We start from the raw sequence: 10,771 nt of genomic DNA on the forward strand, positions 1-10,771 counted from the left end.
TGCCCCCAGCCAGATGCCTATCCAGCCTTCTCTTAAAGACCCCCAAGGTAGGGGAGAGCACCACCTCCCTTGGAAGCCCATTCCAAATTTTGGCCACCCTTTGGCCACGGGCAGGAGGTAGTTGGGCTCAAACGAGCTCAACAAGGTGCTTCTCCAGCCTCCTCTTGGTGCTCCTCTTGAGCACCCCCAGGGATGGTTAAGTACAGGGCAACAGTGTGATTAATTGTCTGAGTGGAAAAACTCCTTTGCTCTGTTGCTAAAACAGCTTAGTCCTGGGGTGGGCACTTATTTTGGCTGGAGGGCCGCTCAACAAGTTTTGGTGAGTTGTCAAGGCCTGCAAGGGTAGCCCCGCACACTGGTCAACACCTTCAGACCAGAAGTCCTGCCCCTAACCCCTGACCTTTGCCACCTATGACCCCACCAGCCTGGGCTCCATGCCCCTAACCCCTGGCCCCAGGGCACTGGTGCGAGTCCTGCGCTCCTGCCCAGCTGCCACTTCCCTCCTGCCTGCCTGCCCGTTGCTGCCGCCCTTCTCCCGCCAGCTGCTCCCACTTCCCTATCTGCGGGGCTGGGATGAGGGCCATCCCACGGGCGAGGGTGGGAAGACAGCCATACTACCCCTGAAGGAGTGAGCGGGGCTTGGCCCCATGTGAGCACAGCGGGGCAGCCTGGGGCTGGGCTGGATACAGTGAATTGGTAGGCACTCACCAGCAGGCTGGACGTTATTGCCCAGCGGGCAGGATTTGGCCTGTGCGCCATATTTTGCATGTCCCTGGCTTAGTCGCTTGCTTGGTCAAATCAAGTCCTGTCTCATGCCTTATCTGTCAAAACAGCCTGCTAACTGAAGTAGAGCGAAGCCTGTAACTATGCTGAGATGCAGAGATCTGTGTGTGTCAGTCCACTGCTTTTTTGAGCGGAGAATTTTTCATGTGGTTATACTGGGGAGCACAAATGAAAGGCAGCAAGATGCTATAGCTTTCATCTTCCATGAGCATTATAGAGAGCACTAAAGAAATATACAGTGAAATCTGGTTAATTAGTCTCTGGGTTCACTTGTAACTATGGCCTCATTAGTCCAGTGGTTCTCAACCTCGCTAGACTTGAGGTAGCCCGTGGAAAACATCAGGCCTTAGTTTTTGCTTGTTTTTTTGACTGTAGAAAAACAGTATTACTATTCTTCTGTTGCAGAGAACTCGGAAAGACCACACCGGGGCAGAATGTTTTTAACACGATGGGTTTTCTGGGTTTATCTTATGGATCATGGTCGCATATCTAACAGCGCTAGCATTGCATGGTGCCCTGTGGCATCCCTGAAAGGATCTTGAGCAGGGGTTGGCAAAATATGGACTGCCAGAGTCTCTGAACTCTGTTTCCTGGCAGCCCTGGCAGCAGTGGTTCCCTTTGACATGCACTGTCACCCCTTGAGGCACCCCAGGGTGTGCTGCAGCACCCTGGTTGAGAAACACTGGATCTGAGTGCCTGAAATCCCTGCCAGAGTCCCATTGATTTGTATACAATATGCTTGGAATAATTCATCATTTAGTTACTTCCAAAAGTGCACACACATTAAATCACAATGGAATTTGCTCCCGACTAATTAGCTTGGACTATTTGTAATATATTCTTTCTTTGTTTATAAATGTGAAAAAACATTCTTGATCATGTCTCTGTGGCATGCAAAGTACATCTTTTTTTCTAAAGCGAAGATGGCCAGCTTCTGTTGATTAGTCGCTCACAGATAATTAGTTGTCATTACTTGGAGTGAAGCCATTCTTGACGTGAAGCATTAACCAAATTTTACCTTAGGCTGCTTACAGATGTTAAAAAAAAAACCAACCCACCCCAAAACAGCGCTTTAATTTTAAACTTGGTGCGCTCCCACGGCGGGCCCAGTGCATGCTCAGAAGAGATGTTGTGTTATTTGGACCCAGGTTGCCTGACGTCTGTATGGATCGGGCACTTTAGTGGGACTTTTTGGGCGCTTTTATCTAATAGCCCTCCTGCAGCACCTAATCTATACAGATGTCGTGCTAGGTCCAACTAACGTGCTGCTTCTTCTAGTAAAGTGCAGTGCATTAGGGGTTTTTTTGGTTTAACACCTATAAGCAGCTATAGTTACAGAATTGGGGACCAGTCCTGCTTGCACTCTTTTGGGACCTGTGACTGAATCCAGTTGAATTTGTGTGTGTGTGTGATTTGCCGACACATTTTGTCTAACAATAATGATATCGGTAGAAGTGATTGAATGGCATAGTGGCACGACACAGGAGAACGGGGCGGTGGAGAGGTGGAGGCCCGTTGACATGTGGGAGATGGAGAGGAAAAGAGAACGCACTAGTGAGCTACTGAGGGTTTCAAATGGTAAATCAGTTGGTTTGGATTTTAATTCTTAACTGTTCTAATCTCTTCTTGGTTTCCAAGGGATTAATTTCACTCTTGACACATTTTGAGCTATCCTTTTTTCCAGTTATCCTGTTGGCACTAAACACAATCCCCAAGTTGTCGGGCTGGGACTGCAGCTGTCAGTGCAAAGCCCAAGGCAAACGTCCATGCACGTACGCCCCTGGCCCCACATGAGTCTGCACTGAGGAGTAACTAAAATATTTTAAAATGGGATGAGCCGATAGCAATTCACCATTTGCTGTAGCTGTAGGGTTAGCGAGACCCACCCTGCCTTAAAAATGAGGCTTGCTTTAGCCTTGGCAAGCCTGGTCAGCGGAGTAAAATATGGCTCTTTCAGTGTAGAGTGCGAAAGCTTAGCTTGCTCTGGGGATGTGAATTGAGAGCAACATCAGCTCTGCTGTAGGCTAGAGCGAGCAGCGCCGTGAGGAAGGTGGCAGGCAGGAAGACAGCTGGCCGAGCTGGCGGTGAGCATGTACTGGCCTTCTGAAATATTGGGTCCTGCTGCCCCGCACATGATTGCCACGATGCTCTTCTGAAATAGAAACATGGTGCTTCTGAATGGCCCCAACTCTGCATCAGTAATTAAACACAGCTGCCGCTGAATTCAGTAGGGTTTTTGTTTGACGAAGGACCATAGTTTGGTTCAAAGCATGTGTTATTTGTATTAGGAGAGTGCCTAGATGCCTTGAGTGAGACTGAGGTCCCATTATGTGAGAGGTTCTGCACTCATATAGTGGGGAAAAACCCACCCCCAAACCTTACAATTTAAATAAACTGAGCAGAAATGTGTCCCCATTTTACAGAGGGAGAGGGAAGGGTGGCGAGACCAAGGGCCAGAGGTTCAGCTGGTAAAGATTAGCATGGTTACCGTAACTGAGAATCGAGCCATAAATTACTTTCCCACATCCAAGACCCAAGAAAGGGTCCCATCTTGCATGTGGTGGTGCATCTTCCCTTGTTCGTTCTGTCCTCCAGCATCATGCATTTCACCACTGACAGGCCAAACGACTCGAGTCAGTTAATGGACAGAGTCAACTGTGACATCTCCTCACTTTGAAACATTTTAATGCAGCCTGAGGATCTTTTTTTTTCCAAGGGGATTCTGACAGCCCACGTCCTAAAAGTTCCAGACAGCATAAAAATTGCCATCTCCGCCCAAACACGTCAGGGTCTTTTAAGATAACATTTGTTTTGTAAAGAGATGAGCTGTTTTATCTCTGATAAAACTCGCACAGACTGATGTGCTCTTTGCTAGAAATTTTGCTGGAATAGACACGGCTCTGATCTGATCTCATTTCTTTGAGAAAACTCGAAGCAAGATCATTACAGAATTGCTTTACTGAGACTACAGAACCGATTGTCGCTTTGAGGTTGGCACTTGACAGGTTCATTCTTGTTAAACACATGCTTTCCCTTCCCTTGGTTTTTATATTGCAGGATGTTCATACATTTGTAAAAGAGCCTGTTTTGCACCTTGGCTGTACCACACTTAATTTATAATAATCAGGGCTCCCAGATCTAATTGGGGATTGTTGCCTGCTATTGCCAAAGTGAAGTCTCTTCCCAATTTGTTAATTCCTTCCCAAGACAAATTCAGGGGAAATTATAGATCTAATTATGTGGGACTGGAGAAAATGAAGTTTTGTTACTATCCTATGGGCCCCTCCCTCCCTTCTGATGCAGGAGGTAATTTTGGAGAGAAAGTATGCAGGAAGATTATTTTAGCTGTTTAATATTTGAATAGTACACAGAGTTTACAGGCTACTGTGGATCTTAGTATTGTACTGGGACTTGTGCTAATACCCACCCTAGATGCCACACAGCTGTTAGAAATGCCTCTCTTCGATCCTGACATCAAACAGAAGTCCATCCTTGTCTGGGTGGAAGTCAAAGCTCTGCTTTTTTATTTTTTGATAAGAGGCGCTGATGCTTTGACCTTGCCCGATGTTTCTCCTTAGATCCTGAAGTCTGAGGCTGAGTGGGAGCCGTTTTGAAATCCTTTTGCTGTGTGAAGCATGCCGGGTCTGGAACGCAGCATAGAAGAAAGTTGGATTATACTGGCAGGTTCTGCGATTCCCAGGAGGGAGATGCAGAAATGCAAAGAATGAGTGTGGAAATGCGTGTGGGGGCATATAAAATACTTTATTTTAAATGCCAGCTGGGTGCATCTGTAATGTAATCCTTGCTGACATTCTTTGTGCTAGAAATACATGGGAACGGCTTCCTCTCTGAATGCCATCAGTGTAAAGCCTGATGAACTCCCTTAAGTCAACAAAGGAGCACGGGTGTTGGTGACCGAAGAATCCCGCTGGGGAGCTTGCTTGTGAAAAGGTCCAGTGCCTCGTTGACCTTGATGGGAGTGGAAGATGCTCGACTGCTGGGGGTCTCTCTCATGCTGGTGGATTTGTCCCTAGTTTGAGCCTTGGTGGCTGGTGCCCCAGTGCATGTGAACAGCGCTAGGAGGGAAGACCTTCCACAATGAAGAGAGCCCTGTTAGCCACGGGGCTGCCAGCCTTGTGCGACCAGAGCTGCTCCTGACTGTGGGACTAGTAATAACCTAGTATTTGGTTCCCATCTAGCATGGGCCCCAAAGTGGGCCATAATGGGATCTGACTGCGACAATTAATATTGCTTGATTTGAATAACAAAGCTGCCAGGGTGCCATCGCTAACCTAGGGTGCGTCTTTTGGGGTGCGGCAGGGAATGCGGTTCATGTGGTTCATTCTGAAAGAGAAGACCAAGCAATTCCCCCAAGCCAACGGGAGAAAACTAGGGTTGCTGTGTAGCTGGCGTCTCCTCAACCATTGCCTTCTTATGCTGATTCCTTCAGCTCCGTCAGACTAATTGCAATAAAAGTGGACCATTAAATATGTATAAGGAGAAAGAGTATTCCCTTGCTTGTTATAAATAATTACTGCCCTGTGTAGAGTAACTGTTTAGCATAATTACTGCAAGAGAATAAACAAATTCTGACGGTGCAGGAGAGTGATAGAGCCGTGTCGTGTCTCCCCCCCATATTCACCGATGGCCTGATCCAGTGCAAAGTGCATCTCTGCCCCTATGGACTTCAGCAGGGGTAAGGATGTCTGGCTACTCTGGGAATATGGTGGGATCAGGCCCTAAATTGGGAATAGAGGTGCAAAAGTGGACTTGCATGACAGTTTTGCAACTGATTTAGTTGCTTGGAAGGAAACACTTTTCTTCCTAGATTCAGGTGGAATAGCGAGAGCTGACATTTATTACCCGGAGTTCAACCAAAGCTTCTTGTATTGGGATTGTTTGTGATGCAGGAGGAGGCTGGTGTGTGGGGGTCCTAGCCTGGAAGCTGTTGTTTTTCTCTGTTAATCTCTTCAGATTATTTTAACCCTTTGTTTTAGGAAATGCAATCTCGTTCATGTTCAGGGGTAACTCGCTTCCACTCGAAGGTTGAAAAACTCTCCTGGCTTAGATGCCTTTCCTGTCATGTAATGTCAGTGACTGTGAGCCTCGGTGCTAGACGTCTATATTCTCGTGATGTCTCACTGGCTTTTTATGACTTCCTCATTTGAATTTTTTAAATATATTTTATTGTTGTGTACTGTGCCTCAGGTTCTTAGCAGGAGGTGGGTTCATCAAGAAAATGTAGAAAGTCTCTTTGTTTCCTGTGCAAACGCAGAGAATAAAGAGAGAGTGAATTTTGTGATATTTATGCAATTAGATGTGCAATTTGCATTCACGCAATTTGTGCATGCAATTGCTGCCCTAGTGCATGCAAAGGTAGCTTTGTGCAAACACAAGGAGAACCAGATATTTGCAAATGCACTGTTGATCATTTTGAAGGTCAGACTTTCAAGTTTGCTTTTTGCATGTACATTTTATATGTGTATTGAGCGCTTTTAGAATGAGAACTTCACTTTTGTAAAGGTATCTTGAGCCTTGAAGATGTCCAGATTGCATTATTTTGTATTCCACTTCCGCCCCCATCCTCCTTGCTACGTTTTGTATGCCAGTTCATTGTAATGCTATTTTCCTTTGGCTTTCAGACCCAGACTGGGCATCCTACAGCCTAGGAGTGTTCATCTGCTTGAATTGTGCCGGATTACATCGCAGTATTCCCCAAGTCAGCAAACTGAAATCTATCCAGTTGGATGAGTGGGATGATGCACAAGTTGAGGTACGTGAAATTTAACATTCAAAACACAACTTGTGAAGGGGCAAGCTGTCTTATTTATCACTGGTTCAAATATCAGCCAAGTCTAGGCTGTGCCTTTTGGTTCCAGTAAACCAAACTGAGGGCCCTGAAACCATTTCTGAGGGTGGGGAAGAGAGCTCTGTAGCTATGAATGTAATCCTTTGTGCAGTCTATGTAATCACTAACAAGCAACAAGTGCATTTTCCAGATACAAGATGTTTATACCGTGGAATAAATCAGCTTTGTTTCCTAATCCTTCTAAAGACCATCCCAGTGAATCTTATTTTATTTTTGACAGTCATCCCTCTCCCACCCAATTGTAGTATAGTTATTGCTGTCCCTAAGATGAGAATAGGCTCTAAGTCTCTTCTAGAAAAAGTCTTCTACCTGTGAAACCCAATCCTCTCGCAAGAAGAGCCTCGCCTGCCTAATCCTCTCTCAAGAAGCTTTAACCAGTATCTGGGGGAGCGTTTGTTCACCAGAGCGCCCCAAGGGATGACGAGGTCGAATGGTCACAAACTACTTCAAGATCGTTTCAGGCTGGACATAAGGAAGAACTTCTTTACTGTCCGAGCCCCCAAGGTCTGGAACAGCCTGCCACCGGAGGTGGTTCAAGCGCCTTCATTGAACACCTTCAAGATGAAACTGGATGCTTATCTTGCTGGGATCCTATGACCCCAGCTGACTTCCTGCCCTTTGGGCGGGGGGCTGGACTCGATGATCTTCCGAGGTCCCTTCCAGCCCTGATGTCTATGAAATCTATGAAATCTATGAAACTCGGTGATAGCAAATATATCAATTAAAAAAAAAGTGGAATGAACACAATGTGGTGGATGAAATTGCACATGACAGCCCTGTCAAAAAAGGAGGATGCTTTTAGCAGCTCTGCTTTATCTTGAGTTGATTATATTTGACCAGTCTCAGTTCCTGGAGTCATGTGATTTTTTTTTTTTTTTTTTTTTAACATGAAAAAAATTGGCTTTTATTTTAAAAGAAAGGATATAGTCTTAGTGATCATTGTAGAAAAGCTTGTACATGTGACCCCAATGTAAACTGGGGGCAGGAGGCATTTATTCATGTTTTGAAGGCTTGGGGTCTGCACTATATTGCAAGACCCTCTGCTGAGAGAAACTGTGGCTGGCTTGGGTTTCATAGAAAGAAGTAGCTTTCTCTATATTCCGATGGCGTTCACTATTGAATCGGGGGAGGATGAAAATGTGTAGCCATGTAGGTTTCCAGCTTATCTATTGATGGAATTAGAGCAGTCGGAAATGAAGGGCAATACAGGCAGGAGATGCAGGATTCCCATGCAAGTCTGTCATGTTAGAGTACAGCAAACAACTCCGCATTACACAGGGACCTTAGCTGCTGACATAGTAGTAAGTAGTTTAAAGGTGCCTTAATTCATTAAGTAAACTACCTCCTGTTGGTTTCTTTATTAGCAAACCTAGGTTTTAGCCTTACTTGTGGCAGTGGCATGGTGGGGACCTTAGGTATGTCACTTGAGGTCTCAGCTTTTCCAAATTTCTCTGACTCTTGGGTTTCTCCGGTCTTGGCTGGCTACTCCACAGTAGCTGGAGCTCAGCATTGATGTCCCCTATGACCTCTGAGCATCAGGCCCAAGGTATCTTGATGGCCCCCAAATTCAGAGCCCATGTCTTAGAAACTGCATGACAGCTGGTCTCCATTGAAGTCAGTGGGAGTGAGGGGGAATCTCTCATTGAGTTAGAATTTCACTCCTGGATGTTAACTTCTCCTGGTTTATAGAACAGGGCTATAATAATGATATCAAATGTTGCTCAGTAAGTGTTAGGAGTGCATTTTCTATTAGGGGTGTGCAAAGCGGGCCCTATTCAATTCAGATTCGGCCTGAATTGGATTCGTTGATTCGGATCAGTGTCCCTGATTCGATTTGGCCAAATCCGAATCTGAAGATTCGATGCTGATTCGGAGAATCAGTGATTCGGACACAGACACAGCTTTAAAAGTTTTTTCTACATACGAGGTACCAGCACAGCTCATGATCACTGCAATGCTGGGGCGCATGGAGCGTCCCACGGGAGTGCAGGGGGGCCCTCCACATGCTTGGTAGTGAACCCAGAAGTGGATTGGAAGTACTTCCAGTCCACTTCTGGGTCTGCCGGGGAGTGCACTGGGGGGCCCCCCCACACCCTCCCAGCTCAGTAATCAGCCACAGGGGGACCCTGGGTGCCTCCCCAGACCCAGGAGGCACCAGTTGCTGAGCCGGGGGGCCACCAAGGGAGGGCCCTGTGTACTCCCCGGCGGACCTGGAAGTGCTTCTGGTCCACTTCCAGATCTGCTGCAGAGCGCACTGGGGAGCCCCCCGCACTCCTGTGGGATACTCCATGTGCCCCAGCATCGCAGCACTCACAAGCCCCTCCTACCTAGAAGTATGTAGAAAAAACAGTTAAAGTTGTGTCTATGTCCGAGTCTCTGAATCTTTCCGAATCAATTTGAAGGGTTCAGATTCGATTCAGAGATTAAAGGGTCTTCTGATTCAGAGATTCGGCCACCAAATCGGGTCAAATCTCTGCCAAATTGAATCCGGGATCAAAGCTTCGTGCAGCCTTATTTTCTATTTAGGCCAGTGTTTCCCAGCCGGCGGGCCACAGAGTTTTGGGCTGGAGCCCCGGCCCCCCCGCCTGTTGCTGCTGCAGACACAGACAGACGGGGCGCGTGGCTGCAGCCCAAAATGCTGTCCGGCTGGCCGCGCACCCCCCTTCCCCATCAACATCTAGCTGGCTGCGCCCCCCACCCCCTTCCCGTCCCCCTCCTGCTCCACGTCCGGTGTGCTACGGTGCTTCTTTATTTAGGTAAGCGTGCTGTGGGGTGAAAAAGGTTGGGAAACGCTGATGTAGGCCACTGAGTGTCAGAGGCAGGAAGAGAACTTGAGGCCTCTAGATCCCCAGCTCCTTGCTTGTGGTTCAATGCTTCCTGGTATTGCAGCGCTGGCAGGTGGGAGGGAAACATCGTAAGCTCTGCTGTGCTATAAACAGTAAGTGAGGAATTAATGGCAGTCTACCTCTTCTGCTTTCTGTTCTGCTTTAAGGCTCTTCAGGCTATTTATAAATTTCTAAGGGTTGCATCTTTCAGTATCTGCAGGATGATTTCAGATTCGGTAATAGCATCTTGTCATTGTTTGGCCTAATTTTAAATGAAAGAAAAAATACCTGCCAAGCTAGTCCCATGTTAAGGTTAAAAATAAGCGTGTCTTGTTCTGCCATAAAGAGCCATACGCTTTACCTTTACTGGGGCAAGCACCAAAGGGGTGGGATCGTGTCAGCCTGTCCCCCCTTCTCGTTTGGTTAAACTCTCATTGGCTTTAGTGGATGGCTATATGCTTCCTGCCTTGTATTGCACAGCTGTAAGAAAACCAATGGCACTCAATGACGTCCAGTCCAAGGCAGGTTGTTTTGGGCATTGAGCTGTCATTCCTTGCGCACCAGTGAGAATCCTGAATGTGGGCTGATGGCAAGATGTGGTCCCTGATTTATTGGTTCACCCCAACTCCAGCAATGACAAGGAACACATTTTGCACTATATCAGGGAGCACTCTGCCTTTCATAAGCCTCTCCCCAGAACGGCTGGACTCCCTTTTCCACAGTGTTTCAAAGGAACGTGACTCATGCTGGTCGTGTCTCAGGAGAGCAGTCATGCAGATGGCAGTCCCTGGTCACACTTCCCCACTAATATGAATTTTAAGGACTCTTGTCAATACAGCTGTGACATACAACTTCTTTGAGACAGCAAAAGAGTAGAGCTGCTGCTGACTCCCTAATGCAGGGGTGGGCAAAATGTGGCCTGCAGGCTGGATCTGGCCTGCCAAATGATTCTCTCTGGCCCATGGCTGCTCCTCTGAAGGAGAATTGTATCTGGCCCGCAGCTGCCCTGGCTTTTGGCACCTCTTGCCCTTCTTCCTTCCCCATGCTGTAGCCAGTTGCAGCAGCAGCTCCAGTGGCCACGCAGCCATTCCCTGTCCTGACCCGGTGCCCCCCGCCCTACCACGCAGCCCCCAGTGTAGACTCCAAGGCAGGGGATGTTGAGCTCCTGGCCAGGCTTCTGCCTGGGAAGGCTATCTGCGCACAGCTCTGACCCTGCGGCTGTTCGCAGACCAGACAGCCCTGCCCCAGCAAGAGTCAAAGCTCAGGTATGGTTCTCCCCACTGGCAGGGGAAGA

The 10,771-nt window shown here is 47.5% G+C and overlaps 1 long non-coding RNA gene across 2 annotated transcripts in view; it reads left to right on the forward strand.

Moving 5' to 3' along the window:
* Window positions 1-10,771, forward strand: part of LOC102379294 — a 47,405-nt gene that overhangs the window by 19,066 nt on the left and 17,568 nt on the right. For both annotated transcript variants that reach the window (XR_003095715.1, XR_324656.3), the window contains exon 2: window positions 6,426-6,556. This is a non-coding gene — a long non-coding RNA (uncharacterized LOC102379294). The remainder of the gene's footprint in view (window positions 1-6,425; window positions 6,557-10,771) is intronic.

This window comes from Alligator sinensis, unplaced genomic scaffold (assembly GCF_000455745.1).
Source record: "Alligator sinensis unplaced genomic scaffold, ASM45574v1 scaffold1517_1, whole genome shotgun sequence".
NCBI lineage: Eukaryota > Metazoa > Chordata > Crocodylia > Alligatoridae > Alligator > Alligator sinensis.